Genomic DNA, 23,989 nt, shown 5'->3' with positions numbered 1-23,989 from the left:
GCAGGAGATAGCAGACTGGTGGACATTTCGTGTTCTTGACATCTTGGAGCTCATCTTAGTGGGTCCCTTGAGAAGGCGGGACACGTTATGTGTTAGGCGAAGGGAACAGATTCATTGCTGTGTCCTGCTGCTGCTACACCGTTTCAAAACAGAAGTATGCATAAATACACAACTGCGGTGTAGTGTATGGTGGTCGGTGTATAATGAGGCACTGGGAGGTGGAAAGTGCATTCTTTAGGGGGAGTCGCTCAGTGCTAGAATAAGTGCTGAAGGTCAGCAGGTGTGGAGCACGAGCAATAGGGATATCTAGGTGTCAGTGATGTACGCGTACACTATTTATGGAAGATGTTGGGAGGAGGGTTGCACATCTGGCGTCGACAAAGTACTGATAATGATTGGCTCGACTTGGCATAGTTGTGAGAGTGGACAAGATGCAAGTTAGAGGGAGTTCTGAGGTGACTTTTGTTCTTACACTGTAATTACACTGTGGTTTAAAATTACGCTGGTGGGGTAAAGACAGGAGTGGGTGGAGTGAAGTCGAGAAACAGTTGAGGTATAGTGTGTACGCACACCTTTGCAGCCACATGAGAGGCCTCACTGACCGGTGATGAGCCCGTGAGGCCAGGAGAAGAAGTTGATAAATCCGGGGTTTCTGAGAGTTTCCAGTGCTGTAAGAAGTCTGTTGTGTTTTGGGCAAGAGCTAGGGGTAGAAGTCGATCATGAATAAATTGGTGTCGTGGTTAATCGCGTAATGTTCCATTTCGAGGATGGTAACTTGCCGTTTAAGATGGGCTTATCTGCTTTGGGTTGATTTAAGATCTGTAAAAGTTGTTCCAAAGCCACCTAGTTGGGGAGTGATGATTGCGTTGATGTAGATCAATTGTATGTGCCCGTTTGCTGTTGTGTAGGGTGTGGATGCCACCAGAGAGCGTGGGGCATGTGCTACGGGGTACTCTTCCATTGCAACCTGCATTCTAACAAAGAGTCCAAAATGGGCAACCAGTGCCAGGGTACCAGAATCAGGGAGATATCTGAGTTGTCGTGGCTGGGGGCTGTCCTAACCACTGACAGAAGTGTTTTTTTTCAAGTGAGAGAGAGACAAACGTAATGAGCATGAGGATGTTCTTAGGTCCTCCATCCAGTGAGGGACATCTTTATTCCCAAATGCCTTGGAGCTAGCTGGCCGTCCGGGCCCGTTCCACCAGTCGGTGCTGGTCCGAGAGCTCGAAGCTGGTCAGCTGCACCAGCCACTTGCTCATAGGTAGGGTAGGATCTGGGGTTAGTGTGGGGGTCTGTTGTCCCTCCCATTCCACGTTGTATAGGGTGCCAGCAACAGGGCAGAAGTTACTGGTTGAAGGGTATTGGGTGGTGTACATAGCGTTTAGCAGGGTGTTATGGGGATACGAATTGGTTTGTAGGCGCCAGAAAGTGGTTTCTTCGTTGCGCGTTAATTGTGAGTGAGGTGGCGGGAAGCGATGGTGGCCGTTTTTGTAGTGGGATAGGATTTTGGTGTACGTGTGCAGCGGTGCTGGCTTTCAGGCAGTTCGGTCATTGTTTTCTCCCTCTGAGGTAATGACCCGGTGTGTATGACCATGGGCAGCGGCATGTGCTGCCTCGTTCCCTTGGAGGGACTGGTGGCCGGGTGACCAGATGATGTTAATTTCTGGTAGTCTTTTCAGTTGGCGAAGAAGGTTTCTGCAGGTGGTCTGTGAATCGATTTTATAAGCAAGAAATTTCTCGCCTGTTGTAGCAGCAAGGGCGGTGGAACACTCCCAAGCGGTCTCAATGGAAGTGGTGAGAACGGTCGCTGCTGCCACTTGCGTCTTAACCACACAATCTGTTTGTTTGTTTGTTTGTTTATTTGTTAATTTGGGCATGATACACGAACATATCACGGTACATTTAAATTTTCATATTCTGTCGAAGTGAACGGGGCAATAGGCGTTCGAGACGCCTGTCGAGGCCCCGTATCTGAATATTACACAACGGCAGCAGCGTCAGCTTAACAAAGCACATTTAACAACAGAAGAATGCAGATTATGACAACATATTGACACACTGCAACGTAAGCGAGCATGCATAAACATAATTACAGGTTGATTTTACACCATAAAGCACAAGTGAACATAGAGTGAATATGTAATTCAAGAAATGTTAGAGACAGTAAAATAATCAAAAGAATTTTTAGCAAACTCAAAGTTGTAAACCAGAACAAACAATACCCAGATTAAAGGTGTTACTGAGATCGGGGATGCTACTTATAGTATATATGTGGCTTATACCCAATAAAAATAGAATACACAATGACATCGTATTCAAAACCAATGTGTTGGCAAAAAAAAATATATGACCTAAGGTGGTCAAGTTCGACAATTATTTTCATTGAAATAAAAATAGTTTCACTTCTTTCTTTAGTACGCCGATCGAACAAGAACTTTGAAAAACTTTGGTAATTCCTGGCTAGTTGTTTAAAAAGTGGGGAATTTGAAAACATAACGTTTGTTTACCATAAGATGTGCGAACCCGTTTTGTTAGGTATGGTTCATACCTGAGGTCGTAACGACATTTTTCTCTTTTAAATTTATTGAGATAAACGACAGGATCGGGTTTTCCATCGTAAAATATCTTAAAAGCTAATCGTTGGAGATAAATATTATCTATTTTAAGGAGGTTATTTTTGTAGAAGTAAGGAAGGGTATGGTCGTCCCACTTAAGATTTTCTATAAATCGAACAAGCTTTTTTTGTAAGATACAGATACGGTCTAAGTTGCCTTTGGCAGTGGTGCCCCACACGAGGATGCAGTAGCAAAGACGAGAATACATTAAAGCATAATATAACTGGCACTTAAACCACCTAGGAAGAAAATTTCTAAACCTGTTTAACATGCCGATAGTCTTAGATAAGCTTATACGTAAATTATTAATGTGTTGTGTCCAGCTTAAATGTTCATTAAAAGTGACACCCAAGAATTTAACTGATGTCACCCTTTCAATCTTCTTGCCAGCTATCGACAATACAACACTGGGAATCATTGGCTTGTTCCAGGATGTAAATAGAATATATTTTGTTTTATCCGTATTTAGTGCGATGTCATTTGTCAAGAGCCACAAATGAAGTTAATTTAACCACCTATTAGCTTTCTGAACCACAATCTCGAGATTAGTTCCATGGAAAAACACATTCGTATCGTCAGCGTATAAGACAATATTTGGAGTTTCAGGTACAAGGACAATATCATTAATATAAGCAAGGAACAATAAGGGGCCCAAAATTGAACCCTGTGGGACACCATACCTTATGATTTCCGAGGTAGATTTGAAGTTATTGATCGTTACAAATTGACGACGATTTTGCAAATAACTTTTTACGAGATCGAGCGCAATTGCACGAATGCCGTACAACTCAAGTTTGTTAAAAAGAATATCATGCTTAACAGAGCCAAATGCTTTTTTGAAGTCTAGAAAAATACCTTATGTATACGAATGGTTTTCAATATTTGTAATTAATTTTTCTTTAATATCTAAGAGTGCATTTTCCACAGATTTTCCTTTCTGGAACCCATGCTGTACATTTGCTATCACGTTATTAACTGTAAAAAAACTACAAAACCTTGTATTAATAACCTGTTCTATAATCTTAGAGAACACTGTAAGTATAGAAATCGGGCGATAGTTCCCAAGTACATCCCAAGCACCCCCTTTATGAACGGCACATACACGGGCAATTTTCATCTTTTCAGGAAAAATACCGAAAGATAAGATGGCGTTGCAGATGTGGGTAAGGGGAATACTTTTAATATCGGCTGTTTCCTTTACCGGGCGAACATTGATATCATCGAAGCCGTTCGCACATGTATTTTTCATCTTTTGATTCAACTTCGTACGGTGACGTCGGTGCTAAAAAAATAGACGCAGGATCTTTATCTTTTATATAAGCCTTAAAGGAGCTACGTGGAAGGAGCGATTCACCAGACGTTAGGAAGTAACTATTAAATTTATCTGCCAAGGCCGTACCCGAGTACGAACAACCGTCAACAATGATTTCGTCTGGGATGGTTACTTTGTTAGGAGGTACAAGGGATCTTAGTAACGTCCAAGTTTGTTGTGGTTTATCGCAAGCGGCCGAAAACTTATTCATATAATACATAGATCGTGCTTTCTTCAGTTCAGTTGTTAGATTATTTCTTATTTTTTTGTATTTTAACAATATACCAATATCCTTAGTTTTTATAAACTCGTGAAACAACCGGTCTCTGAATTTTATTTTATTTAGGAGTTCCCTTGTAACCCATGGTTTCCTCGCTTTTCGGAGTTGTTTTTGTTCTAGTAGTGGGATAACAAAATTGTAGGCTTCGCTAAATACCTCTACAAACAAATCGTGAGACTCATTAGGATTTGCAGTATTTAAAACGTTTGCCCAGGTTAGTGTTGAAAGCATTTGTCGAAACATACCACAACTTCTTTCGTTAATGAATCTGCGAAGAACCTTTCCTACCGCACTCTGGCAAGCATTCGCTCCAGATAAAAAGCAAAAAACTGGCATGTGGTCACTAATTCCTGCAGATAAAACACCAGCACACATGCACCCGTCTAGAGAACGCGTAAGGCAGAGGTCGATTAAGGAATGACTTGTACTAGTGACACGTGTAGCTACATCGATAACGTTTGTAAGACCAACTGAAGAGATCAATTCCAAAAGATCAGTGCTGGCGGCATCACTTGCAAGCATGTTAATGTTAAAATCCCCTACTATTGCTACTTGAAGGTTCAAGGACAGTAAGTATTCACTTAGGCGCTCTAGGAAGTGAAGAAAAGCAGATAAGGGACGGGAAGGCGGTCGGTAGATAACTGCAACAGCGAAAGCTTTGCCGGCGATTGCTAGACACTCATAGTCATCAGTGATCACAGTATATTCGGTAATGACACGATAGGAGATACCGCCAGCGATGTAAAGCGCTAGGCCCCCGCCTCTTTTACTACGCCGAAATATAGTTTCAGAGCAATAACGATCGAACTGTACCACATCATTTTTATTACTAAACCAGGTTTCCGTAAAAGCTAATACATCAAAATTATGCTTCAGCTCTTCAATGTACAAACAAACCTCCACATATTTGTTTCGCAAGCTTTGCGCGTTTAGGCAAAAAATAGACACTAAATTCTGTTGACACCCTATTCGAGCAAGAATACGACGAAAAGAAACAGCATCATGATAACTGCACGACAATTCAGCCATGAGGGAGGCGGTGCCCGGTTTCCCATTAGGGGATTCAAACGATTTTGTTTAGGTCATCTTCTGATTTGATGTGGATGGAACGGTCGCCCTGCTTCTTTTTAACGAGCACCTTGCCATTTTTTTGCCACGCAAACTGATAGGATCGTTCGAGCGCTCTTGTTTTAGCCATCCATAGTAGATGCTTGTTGTACGGTGTCAAGTTGTCGAAAAAACGGAGGTCAGGTTCCTTTACTTTCAGCAGCGGTCTCTGTTCTGCTCATTTTTCTTTTGTGTACCTGGATTCGAACCGAACAAGAACAATTGGGACTTTGTCTGGCTTCGATGGTAGTCTATGTATGGCTTCAATTTCTCGGGCGGTGACTTCAGCAATGTTTAGCTTACGGCAAATGCTGTTCAGTTTGGAGAGCAAGTTCTCGCCTTCGGTATGTTCCAGACCATGAATCTCTAGGTTACGATTGCGACTTTATTGTTCAAGGTTGTTTAGTTCCTTTTTCACCTGTATCAGTTCTTGCGTTGGAGCGCTACATTCTACCTTTTCTACTCTGGCCTTCAGGTCAGCAATATCTTTTGTCTGTGAGTCAACCGTTAACAACAAGGTATCGTAGTTAGCAGACAAATTCTCAACCGCAGTTTCAATGTTTCTAACAGTTTCTTTGATTGTCATCAGTTCATTCATCTGGCTGACGAGTGGCAGAAGCGCAGTGATCCTTCGGTTCATTACTGCCAGCTTATCAGATATGTCCACTCCTTTTTCCTGATTTGACTTTCCAGATTTCTGGCCACTCCTTAGTTTTGCGCCTTTGCAGGTTGCGCACAGCCATGTCGTTCCGATATCAGGTTTGGACCGAACCGTCGCTACTGCCACCCCTGAGCAGTTACCAGCATGATAAGAGATTGCACATTCAGTACACGTGATTGCAGCGGCATCAGACGTAATGGATTCCTGGCACACCAAGCAAATATCAGTCGACTCATCATCTGGCATTTCGACAGCAAACACGTGACACAATTACATCAATAACATCAGCACAAGCGGCAGCGGTGGGTAAAAATGTAGGCTACTAACATAAAATGTACGTATCACCAACCTGCAAAAGGCAGCGGAGAGTGATTACAGACGAGCTTCACGCCAGCCGCTGCCGCCTTGTGCAATGAAGGGTAGTCGGTCTTGCAGCAGGCTTTTGTAGCTTTTCGCGGTCTGACGTAGTGTTCCGTGCCACCGGACGACGAATCAGCGGGCTCGGGATCTGGAATCTTCGACGACGATTTCTGCTGGGCTTCGAGGTAATAACCAGGATAACTGCAAAAGGCAGCGGAGAGTGATTACAGACGAGCTTCACGCCAGCCGCTGCCGCCTTGTGCAATGAAGGGTAGTCGGTCTTGCAGCAGGCTTTTGTAGCTTTTCGCGGTCTGACGTATAGTGTTCCGTGCCACCGGACGACGAATCAGCTGGCTCTGTATGTGGTTTCTGATGAGGGTAGCGCGATGCCTCTGTGTATCGAGTGCATGGTAAATGATAATCGTCCTTATGAATTCAGCGAGCTTATGCCGTGCGCCGTTCTTTGTTGAAAGCGGGTGCATATTTCGGGGAAGGGGGCCACGCGGATATGTTGTCGAATGTCCGCGATCTTGTTATGGTGGGACGTTGTAGTGTAGACGGATAAGTGTTGCTGTTCCCGTGGGTGCAATCCGTAGTCGGCGTATCTGAGATGTGTGGTGGGCCTCTTGTATTTCTTCCCAGGTGTTGTAGACCCCTAGCTGCAATTTTGTCTTGGTTGCCGTGTTGATTGGGAGCGCATAGCGGCCTTGTAGTCCTGGTGGCGTCGATGTAAGGTATTTCTGGTGGCTTGAGGGCCAAGTATGGCGTGCTATACATTATCGTGCTGATGTCAATGGCTTGAACCATGCTAGAGTATCGTGTTTGCAAAGTCCGAAGTGACGATTGGCGACATGGTGGATGATGTGCATGAGTTGGATGAGTGTGCGGTGTAAGTGTGGTAGGGCTTGTAAGCCACATCCGTCTTTAGATATTATGAGGCCCAATATCCAAAGGTGGGGGCATTTGGGACAGGATGATTATTCATATATTGTTCTGGGTCTGGTATTCTGTGCGCGGTCTTGCGGGTAGTTCTTTTGCTGAGCGTAAGTAAACAGGACGTTTCGGGTACGCGCTCCAGTACTCTGGATGAGGGGCCATAAATGCAATGATTTGGCTAACTTGTCTGTCTCTGGTCCAGTGTTACTCTAATGAAGACTACAGCCTGGTTGAAATTCCAGTGCTCTACTATCCTCACACTTGTGTCCAGCCTCTTCATTTACTTTCAAACCAAACCATCGAGAACGACGACGACGATAGAGTTGGTGAACTGAAACCGGTGCTGGCTCTGTGATGTATTGTCGTATGTGTTCTGCCACCGCATACGATATATATTATATAGATGTATCTTTATAAGCAAAACATTTTACAGCTGCTGAGCACGAGGTCGCGGGTTCGATTCCCGGCCGCGGCGGCCGCTTTTCTGATAGAGGCGAAAAGCAAAAACGCCCGTGTGTACGAGATTTCGGCGCACGTTAAAGATCCCCAGGTGGTCAAAATTAATCCGGAGCCCTCCACTACGGCGCGCCTCATCGCCTGCGTTGCGTCGGTGCGTTAAACCCCCACAATCAATCAAATCAAAACATTTTACATAACTTAGTGGCAACTTGATACTGTAGTTACTGGCTGGTACACGTAATACTAATAAATGGTTACTGTTGCATGCGAGTGATAAGACCAACACAAAACATCCTGATAGAATAAGATGCATACTAATGTAATGGTTGCCTTGAGTGCAAACAACAAAAGGTGGTTATATGTGTATACAGTAAAACGGTGTTTATTCAACCTTCAAAGAAAGCCACCTAAGTATGCATTAGTGAAAGTTTGAACTAACGACGAAAGTGACGAACAACTCTGAGATTGGTGACCTTTGGGGTACGCCAATTGGAGGTTTCAAGAACTCCGTTGTCTGCCTTCTGTCCTTCCAGCAGTATTTGCTTTAACTAGCGAATGCTGCGGAAAAAACTCCTCCTTGCCTTTTCCAAAACTTGAGATGGGCCGGCAGCATTCAATCCGGTCGTGCGCTTCTAGCAGAAGATCGCACTAGTAGTTCGTCCAACTCCTATTGTCAACACTGGCCTGGCAGCGACAGGTTTTCCGCTTGTGATCTGAGAGGTGATGTCCTCATCCGTCAGCACACCTCACGTCATTACTCTCGCGCCTACAAGGAACGTTACCATACGAATATTTTCTTTGTTAACAATGATTCAAGAATATAAAGTGCGCCTACCCGGACTGGATATTTGCAGCGTCACACCTCTAGCAATGATACATCGGATTCATACGGAGGCGAACGCGAAAATAACACATCCAATGAGCACATAACTGACCGACGGACCCTCGATGCCGAGAGGCTGGCTGAACGTTGGCAAGACGTTCCTGTTCTCGCGTTCGCACCATATCGTGCAGTACCATGTCAGCAATAAAGTTGAATATGCAAACATCAATACACTGCTGACTTGCGCAAACGCAACGACAGCTGATATTCGCTGATTAAGTGTACGCCGTTGAGAGGAAGTTGCCCCGGCTTACAAAAATATTAAAAGCTGCTCTTTTAACTTGTGTACTGTCGTCGAGCCATTGTACGTATTTGCTCTTCACAACAAGGAGGGCAGCTCATAGCATTTAATATTCAGCAAACACTTTTGGAAGCCCACGGCACGGCAAGAGAAAATGCTTCACAAGCTGGCGGGCCCTCGGACTCCGACTTCGCGCCGCGCGCGGACTCAGCTCCACGATAACAACGCGTTTGCAGTGTTGTTGCCTATGCGTCCAAGGTATTCGCCACCAAGCTAACGTGTGAAAATAAGTCGTTTCCCTAGCTAAATTAAAAAAAACCCGGTGATGCACTGAGATTCAAACCGAAGGCACACGCTCTTCTGCAAGGCACCATACCCACTACGACACCGAAACAGCATGAATATATTCGCTAAAGAACGTTTATTTAACAAAAAACCTAGAACGCAAGATGCTTAATGGGCATTTTTGGCACTGACGGGCAGCGATGAGAGCCGATGAGTACAAAATGATGAAGAGAACCGCTAGGGCGTTCAATGCACTGCACACTTCTTTTGAACTGCGCAGCGCGAGCCACCTCAGCTTGAAATTCTCAAGTACCGCGTCTCTCCGTTCTGCTCTCGCCCGCCGAGGGCCGCCGTGGGCGGGATGAAGGTCTTAACGTCGGGCGGCCTCAAGCGAGCACTGAATTGGAGTGCCCACAGAAGGCTAGGTGCATTTCCCCTAGCTTGTAGGGCAGATAACTTCTGTCGCCTTGACCGCGACTACGCCTTGACCGCGACTATACTGGGCTGCTGGAGTGCTTGAAGTTTGCGAACATGCATCCAACAGGCCATATCGGCTATCCTTGTTGGTGTAGGGTTGAAGTTTTACTGGTGCTGCTGGTGGTGCCCGTAGGCTGTTACACGTCTGACGGATCTTGTCCCTTGTCCCTAATGGTGTGGGTTTGAAGGTCTACATGGCTGCTGGAGTTCCTGTACGCTTTCGTACTTGTCCGGCAGGGCATCTTGGTTTTGCTTGTTGGTGTTGACTTGATGGTCTCATGAACTGATGGAGTGCCAGCCGATTTTCTTACATGTCCAACAGGAGTACGGCTGGTCCAGTAGAAATGTTTTGATGAAGTTTTTGACCGGGATGGCGTCCCAGTTGTGGTTTTATTACGTGTAGTTGTCTGTTTGTTGACTCCACTGTAGCTGCCATGTGTTACGAAGCTGTACTCTGATGTGGGTCTTTAGGTCGGCGTAAGGTACTGTTGTTATGTTAACTATGGTCATGAGAGCAGCACCACCAGCCATTTGATCAGCGGTCTCATTGCCAGGCATTTCACAGTGACCTGGTACCCAGCATAAAGTTATTTGAATATTTAAGGCATATGCAGTCATTGGTACCTGGAAAAGAGAATTGATCACATAGTGTTTAGATGACTTTTCCGATAACAGTGGCTGTAGAACACTTAGAGAATCTTTGTATACGATGGACTTTGGAATTTTATGTTCGAGGATGTGATTTGAAACGAGTAAAATGTCATACGCTTCTGCCATGTAATTACTTCTATGAAAATTCATTGTTTTAGTAAGGGAAAAATTTGGTCCGTGCGCTGCACAAGAGACAGGGGAACCAGTTTTCGATGCAGCGCTATAGAATTCTCCGCACCTGTACTTGTGCTGCTGGAACAGGAAGTGCTGCAGAATTGCACTCCTGGGTGGAATACTTTTTCTAATATAGTGAATGATAGGTCGCATGATATAGGATGTAGATGCCATGGTGGAATTAAATTATGGATGGGTGTCTTGTGCGTGTCTGAAGGGGCACATTGAGTGCAGAATCCTCCTCCCTAACTCTGAGAGAGAAAGGTAAGGAAATACATGGCCTGTTTAAAAAGAGTTGCAAGTTTGATGTATTATTTACGATGAGATTAAAAAGATGGTTGGTAAGACACACAATCTTAGATGCATACAGCAGGTCAACATACTCCCCCTGATGTCCTGGACACCATTTGTCGCACTCGACATAAAGACTTTCGACAGTGTTAGAGCGGAAAGCGCCCCATGAGAGGGGAAGGCCAAGACGCAGCACTGGGTCGAGCATTTTCAATGCGGTTTTTGTCGCCGACCCATACAGGACACTGCCGTAGTCGAGCCGAGACCCCTCCAAGGCTGTGTATAGGCGCAGCAGGAGTTGTTTTTCGGCCCCATAATATTGATGTGAGATGACCTTAGGAATATTAATTGTTTTTAAGCATTTGCGTTTGAGCTGTTTGTTATAAAGAATTAATGTAAACGTTTCATCGAATAAAATGCCTAAAAACTTGTGCTCCTTGTTCACCGGAATCGCCACATTCGCAAGAGTGATGTCTGGGTCCGGGTGAACCCCACGCTTCCTGGAGAATACAACACAAGAACTCTTTCCAGGATTATTTTGAAACCATTCCTGTCTGCCCATCCGAAAGCTTCTTGACGCCGAGCTAGACTTGACGTTTGCAGATTAGCATGTTACATAATTTAAAGGATATTTGGACGTGGTCTACATACATGGAATAAGAAATTGTAAGTGGCAATGCCTTTCCAAGAGAGTTCATCTTCCCATGAAGAGCGTGCGGCTCAACACTCCAACTTGCGGCACGCCATTTTCTTGCACATATACCTTTGACAGTGCAGAAGCAAATCTGACGCGAAATTTATTTATTTATTGACATACTGCTAGCCTGATTGCCAGGCTTTAAGCAGGAGTGGGGGAAAGTGGTACAAGACTATTCACCAAAATAACAGTGAGGAGAAGGACAGGTCGCGTGATTATACAAGAGACAATACTATACAATATCGACATAGTTTTACACGCACACACATACACATTTGTATGCGCGGATGAGCTAGTTACAAGCCATGGTTATGACAATCTTAAGGACATAGTTTTACCCGCACGCACATACACACTTGTATGCGCGGAAGAGCTAGTTACAAGCCATGGTTATGACAAACGTATGGAAGCAATGTACTAGGTAAGATTACAACGTACTAGTTGGAAACTAAAACAACAGAGAAACAGACCGCAACATTTTTTACCGCAATACAAACTGGAAAAACAGTTATGGCAGTTCGTTTAGGAACGCAGGTACAGAGTTGGAGTTAACCGTGTTAAACGGTAAAGTATTCCAATCAGCTGCTGTGCGGGGAAAAAAGGACTGTTTGAAGGCATCTGTACGACATGAAAATTCCTTGACCTTTTTTGAGTGGTATGACCGGGTTGAGCGCGGTTGGAGCGGTGCAATGTACTTAGCTTTTGGTATGCCGAGTTTATCATAATATATGAGATAGAATAGTTTTAACCTATCTCGGTAACGTCGGGCCTGGAATTTTTTCAAGTTTGCTGACTGTAAAAGGCTTGATGGAGATGTGTGCCAGCTATAAGAGTTAAAAATAAACCTAACAGCTTTCCTCTGCAAATTTTCTATCTTATCAATATTACATTATGTGCAGGGATCCCAAACTGCTGCTGCATATTCTAACACAGGCCTGATATATGTTTTGTATGCTAATAGCTTAATTTCGCGCGTTGATTTTCCGAGGGTTCTTCTGAGGTATCCAAGTTTTTTTATTGCCTTATTCACAATGTGTGTTATGTGGTCGTTCCACCGGAAGTCAGAAGTAAAGACTACGCCTAAGTATTTGTATGTAGTTACTGCCTTTATACATCGATTATTGACATGGTATTGGAATATGAGAGGATGTTTTTTGCGAGTTACAGTCATTGCAACCGTTTTCTCAAAATTTATTGTCATTTGCCACTTTAAGCACCATTCGTGTATTTGGTTTAATGAGGAGTTTAAAGTTGTTTGGTCACTGGAAGTTTTAATCTCATGGTATAATACGCAATCATCCGCGAATAGTTTTACTTGTATAGGCATGTTGCAGGCTATATCATTGACAAATATTAGAAAGAGAAGTGGTCCTAAAACGGAACCCTGGGGGATTCCAGACTCTACATCGGCGGGTTCGGAACTTGCTTCTTCAATGCATACCACTTGGCGCCTACATAACAGATACGCTTTAATCCAAGCTATCAATGAATCTTTTTCAAGATTGATTTTAACTTAAGAATGAGTTTTGGATAAGACACCCGGTCAAAGGCTTTTTCAAAGTCCAAAAAAATTACATCTACTTGACGTTGCCTGTCGATAGCGGATGCAAGATCATGGGTAGTTTCGAGTAGCTGCGTTACCGTAAAAAAGTTCCTACGGAAGCCGTGCTGTCGATTGTCGAGTAGCTTATTGTTTTCGAGATAGGCTGATATATGCTTGAATATTATGTGCTCAAACACTTTGACACACGTGCACAATATAGAAATGGGCCGATAAGCAGAGGGCAATGATTCATTTGATTTTTTTGGTATTGGGCTAATTTTTGCGTATTTCCAATCACTCGGAAATTCTGCGTGTGAGAGTGATTTCTGAAATATTAAACACAAATATTTAGCACTCCACTCAGCATAGCGTACAAGAAAAGCATTCGGTATCGCATCTATTCCCGGCGACTTCTTTACGTCTAGTTCAAGAAGAAGCGAAAAGATCCCCTCCTCACTGATGTACACGACATCGATAGGCGGGGCGCCAACACAAGGAACAAAATCAGGGATGATACCGTTATCAGATGTAATCACCAAGCAAAAGTAACGATTGAGTGCTTCACAGATCTCCGTCTTTTCGTTAACAACAACATTATCAACCATAATGCTAGGTATCGACTTTTTTTTAGCGGAAAAGTGGCGCCAAAACTTTCCAGGGGAGGAAACCAGATAACTTTTAAGGGTAAAGCGTTGATAATATTCTTTGGCTTTCTTTATAGTTTCTTTTAGGTCCAGGCGCAGGCTGGAAAGCTTATCAGTGTTACAAGCGGTAGGGTTTCGCTTGCACTTCTTTCTCGCCTTTTGAAGCTTGCGTGATAAGCGTATTATTGCCCTGTTCACCCATGGATTCGAGTTGCGCACCACCTTTCTTTTGAACGGAACAAAGGAGTTGATGGCCGTAAAAACGATATTTTTGAAGTAACGCCAAATGTAGTCCACTGAGTACTCGTCTGATTCACAGAATGAAGCAAATGATGAAAAAGAGTCTTCAAGAGCATCTAGTACATCTACGTCACTGGCGCGCGAAAAAACCGGAATTCTGCACTCCTTGTTCTTTATGACTGGAACAGGTTTTGTTTGCAGCGTTAAGCATACCATTTTATGGTCCGAGATGCTCTCAAAAGTGTGTACGTTCGGTTTTCGCCGAAGGATGTGCATGTTGACCAGGAATAGATCGAGGATGGATTCTGTGGAATTTTGAATGCGTGTAGGTTGTTTGACGAGTTGCGTCAAATCGTGGAATAACACGAAATCGGCAAATGCCTCCGAGGAAGCAGAGAGAGCGCACGGGAAATCGTTGTCCCTGCTAATGTAAGGGAAATTGAAGTCTCCGGCTAGCAATATGTTGCATGGACGGTTTCTATAAGGGCACAAAAAGGCATTAATCTTTTCAACAAACGTGTTGTCGGTGTTAAGAGGACGATAGAATCCCCCTATCAGGAGATTGCAATCGTTTAGAAAGAATTAAGCCAACACGCATTCAACTCCAGCGATGTCGGGCAGCCTTGTCGCGCGCAAAGTATTTTTAAACATAATGGCAACTCCACCGCCACGAGAATTTCTAGCTTTTCTGAATACTTCATAACCGGGCCGTAGTATTTCAGAATCGCTAACATCGGGATGAAGCCATGTTTCGGTTATGATTAATATATGTGGTTTGTGTGCCAAAGTTATGCTTTCCAAATCGGTGCTTTTGTTCATTATACTTCCGGCGTTGATGTTTATGCATCGGATGCTTTTTTCAGTCTTTAGGATTGGTCATTCGGTCTTTATATACTCATTAGTGCTTCGTGAACTGGGGACCATTTTCTTTTGATTGCTGTCCCATGCAAACATCTTGTTATCTTGTCGTAAAAAAGTTGAACTTTCGCGCCTGAATTCCTAGCGTCAGCTGTAATCTTCCAAAGGTGGCTTCTAATTGCCCTGGTGGCTGGTGAAAAATCTTCAGATATCGAAATGTCGGACCCCTTAAGGTTGAAGCAGTTCTTGAGTACTGATAATTTTTCCCTGTGGTCAATGAGCCTGAGAATAATTGGTCGTGTTTTTTCAGGTTGTTTACGGCCTATTCGATGTATCCGCTCGACGGATGACACCTTCACGTTCATTTTCGCCTGGAATATATCGTCAACAACTTCTTTCATGAGTGATTCAACTGTTTCTTCTTCCTTTTCTGATACTCCAAATACGAGAAGATTATTTCGTCTTCCCCTGTCTACTATTTGTTTTTCTAGCCTTTGAACAGTTTTTTCGAGGGTAGACAGTTTACCACCGAATTCCTTAACCTCGGAAACACAGGATTCAACAAGTTTTAGTTTCAGGTCAATCGCGTCCAGTCTTTTTTCAACATTTTTTTGGCCTTCTAGCAGTTGTTCCAATAATTCCTCAACAGTAGGCCCAGGGTTCGACTCGACGTCTCCACTGAGCAATAAGAGCGAAACAACATACTCTTTGACATACAAGCACAAGGCGGACAGGCTGTGTGGGCGCGCCAGCTGGATAAAGCATCGGTCGCTGGTTTTGATCGTAGAATGTGTTCTACATACCTGTACGAAAAACAATAGCGTGTTCGTCATGGCTGTAGCTGGAGGCCAGCCGGCATGCCCACTGAAGGTCTGCCAGCAGCGCAGGCTTCTTATATGCTCGGTCGTCGCTGTAGCGGTAGGTGGCTTCCAGGCTTCCACGATGCGTGGTAGCTCTGCGCAGTCCTCGTTGAAAAGTGGTTGAATGATCATCGGTGTTCGTCGTTCTTGATAGGCACCGGTAGCTTCCGCCACTCCGAGCAAGGCAATCTGTACGAAAAACAATAGCGGGTTCGTCATGGCTGTAGCTGGAGGCCAGCCGGCATGCCCACTGAAATGTTCGAAATGTTCTCTCCGACAAAAAACTAAAATGGGTGTTAAACATATTACCAAAAACGCCGATTGACTGGAGGTCAGTAAAGTCCAACAACGCCAAGCGGTGTCATCGGGCTTTTCGAGATCGAAAAACACAGTGGAAACAGAACGGCTTGTGAATGAAGGCACCCTTGATCTATGACTCTAGTGCCACAAGTTGATCGTTTGTGGATCTCCCCGCCCTGAAGCCTCCCAGGCAACTCTCGAGAAGGCCGTTGCTCTCCAAAAAGTAGACGAGCCTCCGGTTTATCATCTTCTCGAGAAGCTTGGATAGGCAGCTGGTCAGGGCAATGGGTCGATAGCTACCGGGAGAAGAAGGGTCCTTTCCTTCTTTCAAGAATGCTACAACTATGGCATCCCTCCAAGATTTTGGAATGTACACCGAAAGCCATATCTTGTTGAAAAGGTGAAGAAGTGTTACAAGAGTGTGTGTATAAGTTCTGTATCATTGTATATGAAATGTTGTCTTGGCCTCGAGCTGAGGGTTTACACGTGCTCAGAGCACCCCTCAGCTCATGAAGTATGAACTCAGAGCTATACGAAGTCGCTGATCTGTCATTGCCATGTAAAGGCTTCTTTTCTGCCATGAGTTTGTGTTTCATGAAGATATTTGTGTAGTGTGTTGAATTAGACACAAGTTCGAAATGTTATGCGAGTGTGTTAGCCTGGTCTTCCAGTGTGTCCCCTGTTGTACTGACCCGGGGCAGGCTGTGTGTCGGTTGTCCTTTGAGGTTGCGTATACATGTCCATACCTTGCGAGTGTCTGTATATGAGTTTATCGATGTTATGAATGAGCGCCAACTACCTCTTTTTGCCTCACGGCGAATACGTTTTCCGAACGCCTTGGCCCGTTTGAAAAAAAATAAGGTTACCCGACGTTGGGTATCGGTGAAGGATAGCCCACGCCTTGTTCTGGGTCTCTTGGGCTCGCCTAAGGTCCTCATTCCACCACGGCCTCCTCTGGTTGCGCGGGGCACCAGAGGTGTGGGGAATGGACTTTTCGGCGGCGTCGAGGATGTGCGCCGTTAGGAGATGGGCGACTTCATCTACGTGTAGGTGTCTTATGGATGCGTAGTGTAGTTTCGATGTCTCTGTACAATGTTTTCCAGTTAGCTCGTGTTTTATTGAACCTGTTATGGGAAGATGAACTGCTTGGTCCTTTACCTATATATGTTGTGAAGTAGGGAAGTGGTAACTGCCATACGGGTCAGCACCCACACCCCACTCGAGAGAGGAAAGATAACCGCAGAGCCAATAGCCAAGTCAAGATATGAGCATGTGTTGAGTCCTATGTTATGGTATGTAGGCTGTTTATTGTTGAAAAGGCGCGCTCCAGAGGATGTTAGAAACCTCTCTATCAGTAAAGTACGTTGTTGGGCTAGTTGGTCGATCATCATTAACAGATGTATATAAAAAATGCACACATTTATAACAACAGCGTACATGATAACAGACAACCTACGCGACACATATCAAAAACAAGAAAAAAAGAGAAAGAAAGAAGAAAAGAAAAGAGAAGAAATAAATTTGATACTTCATTACAGAATTTTATCGGCCCCCTTCCCGAGCCACAGGCTTCCAAATAAGCAATCGCTTTTGCCGATAAAGCAATTGATGCTTGACTGATGCATTTGTGTCTGGCTTTGTGGATTTCCAGCGCTTCTACTATTTCCCTGGTCATCAGTCAAGCATCAATTGCTTTATCGGCAAAAGAGATTAATTATTTGGAAGCCCGTGGCTCGGGAAGGGGGCGATAAGATTGTGTAATGAGGTATCAAATTTATTTCTTCTTTTTTCTTTTCTTCTTTCTTTCTCTTTGTTCTTGTTTTTTATATGTGTCGTGTAGGATGTCTGTTATCATGTACGCTGTTGTAAATGTGTGCTTTTTTCAATAAACGATTAGTTGCAAGTTAGCGCTTCGTCATCATGCATTCTTTGTCCTTCGTCTTTTTTGCGCTATACATCTGTCTATCAGGCGACCCCGGGCATCCGTACGAGACGAGCTCCAAAGTGAATTGTGAGCATTAAGGTCGCCTGTTAAGGTGTATGGTTCTGGCAGCTGGTCAACCAGCGCCTCGAAGTCAGAGCTCTAGAGTGCCATATCAGGAGGAGGAATATATATGGAGCATACCATTATCAAACTGTTAAATATTATTGTTCGAATTGCTACAGCCTCAAGGACAGTGCTCAGAGTGACAGGGTGGCAGGCAAAGGATTCCCGGGCCATTATGGCCACACCGCCAGAAGAGTGTGCGCAGCCACCCCTGTCCTTTCTGTACACCATGTAACTATTCAAGAAATTGTATGATTGGAATTCAAATGTGTCTCCTGTACACACATTAAACTTGGCTGATTAGCATGGAGGATCTCGTATATATCGTCAAGATTATTAAGGGCTCTGCAGTTCCATTGATCAATACTTTCTCTTCCCATTATGATGCGTTACAGCTACTGGAGTGTGACTATTTACGTAAGGTCTTTTGGGGCTTGCACTCTTGGGAGGGGTATTTTAACCTTCTCTGGAGGTTTAGACGGAAGAACCAGCTCCTTTCACTGCAATGCAGACAAGAAAGGTCCCCCATCCATGTCATCATCAGATTTGGAAGGGGTACCCAGCAGACTGGACCCCACGGACTTTGCACCCTTTCCGGTGCCCTTGGTTTGATCCGCTACCGCCGAAGGCATCAGGAGCGCCCGGGATGGCACAGGCAGTGCGGCGGGGGTGGGTACTGCCGCTGAGGCCTCCGTTTCCATCTCGGCGCCCTCGCATGTGGCTTGGGCTGGCGGAGAGGAAGCAGTGGACGCGGCGGCATCCACAACGAACGCGGTTGCCGCAACAGCCGCTGCTGGCTGGGCGAGCGGTGCAGAGGCGGGTTGGGCTGCCTGAGGCAACCCTGGGAAGGGGAGGGCGGGGGCGAAACCAAGTCCGACTCGCGGTACTGGGTCCCTGCTGAAACGAGACGCCGCTCCGCCCCCCCGGCGAGCTGCGTCGGCATACCTCCCCAGGGGGAAACAGGCGAGCCTCTTTCGCGCCTCTGGGAAGGTGATGTTCTCAGTGATCTTCAAATTTATGATCGCCTTCTCCTGCTTAAACTTCTCGCAATTTCGAGAGTATGCGGCATGGGGTCCCTGGCAGTTGGTGCAGGTGAGGGTTGACGGTGGACAATTGTCAGATGGATGATCATGCTGAGTGTACTTCGCGCAGGTCAGACGACCACGGCAGGAGTTGGTTCCATGTCCGAACCGCTGGCACTTAAAGCAGCGGCGCGGGTTTGGAATGCAGGGCATGACAATACAATATACAAAACATGCATTTACGTAATCTGGGAGTGTGGACCGGTCAAAAGTACGAATAATGTGCTTTCGAAGCTAATTTGTCATTCCTTCTCATAGTTATGTGCCTCACAGCTGTCACACCCTGATTTCTCCTGTCCTCCAGCAGGTTAGCGTCTGTCTCATTCATGAGGTCTAAATTGGAGATGACACCAGGAGTACGGTTCAGGCCCCGGCGAGGTGTCACTCTGATTTCAAGATTGCGTATGCGAGTTTTTTTTCAAGGAGGACCTTGACATGCTACTTGTTGTGTACTTCAACCAGAATTTCTCCAGTTCTTTGCTTTTTCACCTTATATTTGTCACCAATGGTGCCCTCCAGAACTTTGGATATTAGGAACACGGACTGTGATGCAAGAGGCTTTTTTTGTTCAGTGGATTCCAACACCAAAAAGGGGGTAGTTACCGGTCTTTGGAAAACTGAGGGATGGGAGTGGCGGAAATTAACCTTCGGTGCGGCCCCTTTTCAGCGGCCGATCATGTTTGGGGGGTTACGATTTATCATATGACATGTAAAAGAAGCAGGGGACGGGGGTACTTTCTTCTCAAACCTTACCCTGATAGCCTGAGAGGTTCCGGAGCTCCCGGCCTGGTGAACAGACAGGGAGCACATCCGCGGGAGCTTGACCTGGCCTCCGACGGCCACCATATGAGGTTTCTACCCTTCACCTCACAACACATCGCCACGGTTGGATCCAGCCTATGTTTGGGGGCTCGGGTCTGTGGTGTCGCCAATACCGTCACCAAGATTACTCAAGGTGCCCCGTGCGGTTCGTATTCAGCCAATTCACACCAGATTTTAACTGTTATTGTCAGGTTTTATTCTGGATGTGGTTGTGGTTACGAGGATTTTTTTCCTACTCACCCTCAGAGTGTACGCGTCCCTTGCAGGCGCGGTGTTTTACTGGATTGTTTCTGCTTTCTGCTTCAAATATTGCGCTTTATTGAAATGTGATTATGTCTGCGAGTAATTCGTGCATCCTAACAGCACCATGTTGTTATTTCAAAGTACATATGTTTGCCTAAAAAGTAGAGTTTTCAAGAGTCTCGACCATGTGTTAACCACGTTTATGAGATATCTGAAAATAAATTTATTAAAACTGCACTTTCAAAAGAAAAAAGCTAGCGGTTAGGCTCCTCTTTGTAAGCTCCCTGCACGTGGCACCTTTAGTAATCTTGGTGACGGTGTTGGCGACACCGCGGACTCCGAGCCCCCATACTCAAGCTGTAACCGACCGTGGTAATGAGTTTTAAGGTGAGGGGTAGAAACCTGAAACGGTGGCCGTTGGAGCACAGGTCAGGCTCCGGCGGATGGGCTCCCTGTCTGTTTATCAGGCAGGGAGCTCCGGTACCTCTCAAGCTATAAGGGTAAGGTTTGAGAAGAAAGTACCCCCGTCCCCTACTTTTTCCTAATGCCACATGGGTAAATCAAAGCCCCCCGTAAACCTTACCGGTCCCTGAAAAGGGGCCGCACCGATGTTACGTACCCACTCCTTCCAACTTCCACTCTCCCGAAACCTGATAATTATCCCCGATTCTTGATCATCGAATCCCTTGAAAAAGACAAGCCTGCCGCCTCAATGTCCGTGTTTCTGATTTCGAAGTTCATTGAAGAAATAACAGGACAACACTACAAAGCCAAAAAAATAAGGAACTGGAGAGCTGCTGGTAGAAGTCACCACCCAGCAACAGCCCACCAATCTCATAAGCCAGACCCGTAGTGCCAATCTGGGCATCAAGGTCACGCCCCACCGCTGCCTCAATAGCTCGAAGGGCGCCACCTCTGAGGCAGATCTGGCAAGCGAGATGGAAGCCGATCTTCCAGAAGGCCTCAGAAATCGGGGTGTGACGGAAGGCAGCGGATATCTCTAAGACTAAATAATAAGGAATTACCTACAAGACACATCATCCTCACATTCGACCGTTCAACACGTCCGGACCATGTCAATGCAGGATTCATCCGGGGCTCAGTCCGAGCGTACATTCCGAATCCGCGGCGGTGTTACAAGTGCCAGCGGTTCGGGCATGGTACCAACTCGTGTCGGGGCCAACTAACATGCGCCAAGTGCGCGCAACAAGGTCATCCCGCTGATAATTGTCCCTTCAATCAAGTGCTTTGTGTTAACTGCCAAGGACCGCACGGCGCGTATTCGCGAGCCTGCGAGACATTCAAACTCCAAAAGAAAATCATCAACATCAAAGTCAAAGAAAACATCACGTTCCCGGAGGCGCGAAAGAGGTTCGCCTCTTTTCCCCTGGGGAGGTACGCCTAAGGAGCTTGCCGGGGGGCGGAGCGGCGTCTGGTCTCGGCGGGGACCCAATACCGCGAGTCGGAACTGGTCCCGCCATCGCCCCCCCCCCCCCCCTCGGGTTGCCTCCGGCAGCCCAACCCGTCACAACACGGCCTGCTCAGTCAGCAGTGGCTGTGGTGGCAAGCACGTCCGTTGGGGATGCTGCTGCATCCCCTGTTTCCTTTCCACCGGCCCAAATCACACGCGAGGGCACGGAGAAGATGGAGTCGGAGGAATCCGCAGCAGTTCCCACCCCCGCCGCACCACCTGTGCCACCCGGGGCGCTCCTAACGCCCTTGGCGGTAGCGGCCAAAACGAAGGGCATCGGAAAGGGTGCTAAGTCCGGGGTGCCCGGTACGCCGGGTACCCCTTCCAAATCAGGTGACTAGATGAATGTGAAACCTTTCCTGTCTTACTGCTGCTCCGCAGCGGAAGGAGCGGGTCCTTCTATCGAAACCTCCAGAGAAGGTTAAAAAAACCCTTCCAAAAGTGCAAGCCCCGAAAGACCTTACAAAACAGTCAAACTCCAATAGCTCAAACACATCATAACGAGAAGAGAAAACATAGTTCAATGGAACTGCAGAGGCCTTCTGAATAATCTTGACAACGTGTATGAGATTCTGCATTCCAATCAGCCAAGTTTAATGTATGTCCAGGAAACACACCTGAATTCCAAACACAAATTTCTTGAGTAGTTACCTGTTAAACAGAAAAGACAGGGATGGCTGCAGACACTCTTCTAGCGGTTTGGACATAATCGCCCGCAAATCCTTAGCATGTCGCCATGTCACCTTGAACACCATCCTTGAGGCTGTAGCCATCCGGACAATAATTTTAATAGGTTGTTAACAATATGCTCCATTTATATTCATCCTGATTATGCACTTTCGAGCTCTGACTTCGAGGCGCCGGTCGACCAGCTGACGGAACCGTATATTCTAACAGGCGACCTTAATGCACACAACTCTCTTTGGTCGACCTTAATGCACACAACTCTCCATAACGGATGCCCGAGGTCGCCTGTTGGAGAAATTTTGTATATCTACAGAAGCATGCCTTTTCACCAAAATACAGCCTACATACCATAACGTAGGACACAAGACACACTCATATCATGACCTGGCTATTGGCTCCGCAGTTTTGTTTCCTCTCCTTGAGTGGGATGTGGGCAGTGACCCATATGGTAGTGAGCACTTCCCCACCACACTAACGTATATAGGTAAAGGCCCAAGCAGTCCATCTTCCCAAAACAGGTTCAATGAAGCAAGAGCTAACTGGAATACATTTACAGACACATCCAAACTACACCATACATTCATAACACACCTACACATTGAAGAAGCTGCCCAACTCCTCACGCCGAACATCCTCGATACCGCCGAAAAGTCTATTCCCCACGTCTCTGGTGCCCCGTGCAACCAGAGGAGGCTGTGGTGGAATGAAGACTGTACATGGGCGCGAGAGGCCCAGAACAAGGCGTGGGGTATCCTTCGTCGCTACGCAACGTCGGGTAACCTTATTTTGTTCAAACGGGCCAAGGCGTTAAGAAAACGTGTGCGCGTGATGCAAAACGGGAGAGTTAGCACACCTTCTTGATATCCATAAACACTTACACAGACACACACAAAGTCTGGACACGAATACGAAAACTAAAAGGACAACAGACACACAGCCTGCCCCTGGTTAGTACAACAGGGAAAACACTGGAAGACCAGGCTTCAGTGTTTTCAGCCCCGCCAGCTATCGGCACAACACTTCGAACACGTGTCCAGTTCAGCACACTACACAAACACTTTCATGAAACACAAAACATCTGTAGAAAAGGAGTCCCCGCTTGATAACAACAAGGCGCACACTTAAAATTCTCCTTTTTCAATTCATGAGCTGAAGGCTGCTCTGAGCACATGTAAGGCTTCAGCCCCTGGTGCACAGAAAATCACATACACCCTAATACAACACCTACACCCAGACACTCTTGAAACACTCCTGCATCTATACAACAACATATGGCTTTCGGGGCACATTCCTCGCTCTTGGAGGGAGGCTATAGTAGTGGCTTTCCTGAAGGAAGGAAATGACCCTTCCTCTCCCGCTAGCTACCGGCCCATCGCCCTTACAGGCTGCCTATGCAAGCTCCTCGACAAGATGGTAAACAGGAGACTCGTGTACTTTCTTGTGGAGAGCTGCCAGGCAGGTTTCAGGGCAGGGCGGTCTACTAACGATCAACTGGTTGCGCTCGAGTCTTATATAAAGGATGCTTTCCTTCAGAAACAATACTGTCTGACGGTATTCTTTGATCTTGAAAAAGCGTACAATACCGCGTGGCGGTATGGCATCCTAAGCGAACAGAAGTGCTTCGTCATGTCGTGTAACATGATGAACACGCTTGCAGTTACATGTCCAAAAGAACGTTTCGCGTGCGAGTTGGAACTGCACTCTCTAGGGTTCATATGCAGGAAAATGGAGTGCCACAAGGTGGAGTTTCAAGTTGCACCCTT

The sequence above is a fragment of the Haemaphysalis longicornis genome, unplaced genomic scaffold, assembly GCF_048455015.1.
Source record: "Haemaphysalis longicornis isolate Haplotype H1 unplaced genomic scaffold, Haemaphysalis longicornis Haplotype H1 scaffold_35, whole genome shotgun sequence".
NCBI classification, from domain to species: Eukaryota; Metazoa; Arthropoda; class Arachnida; order Ixodida; family Ixodidae; genus Haemaphysalis; species Haemaphysalis longicornis.
Note: the sequence above shows the minus strand (reverse complement) of the source record.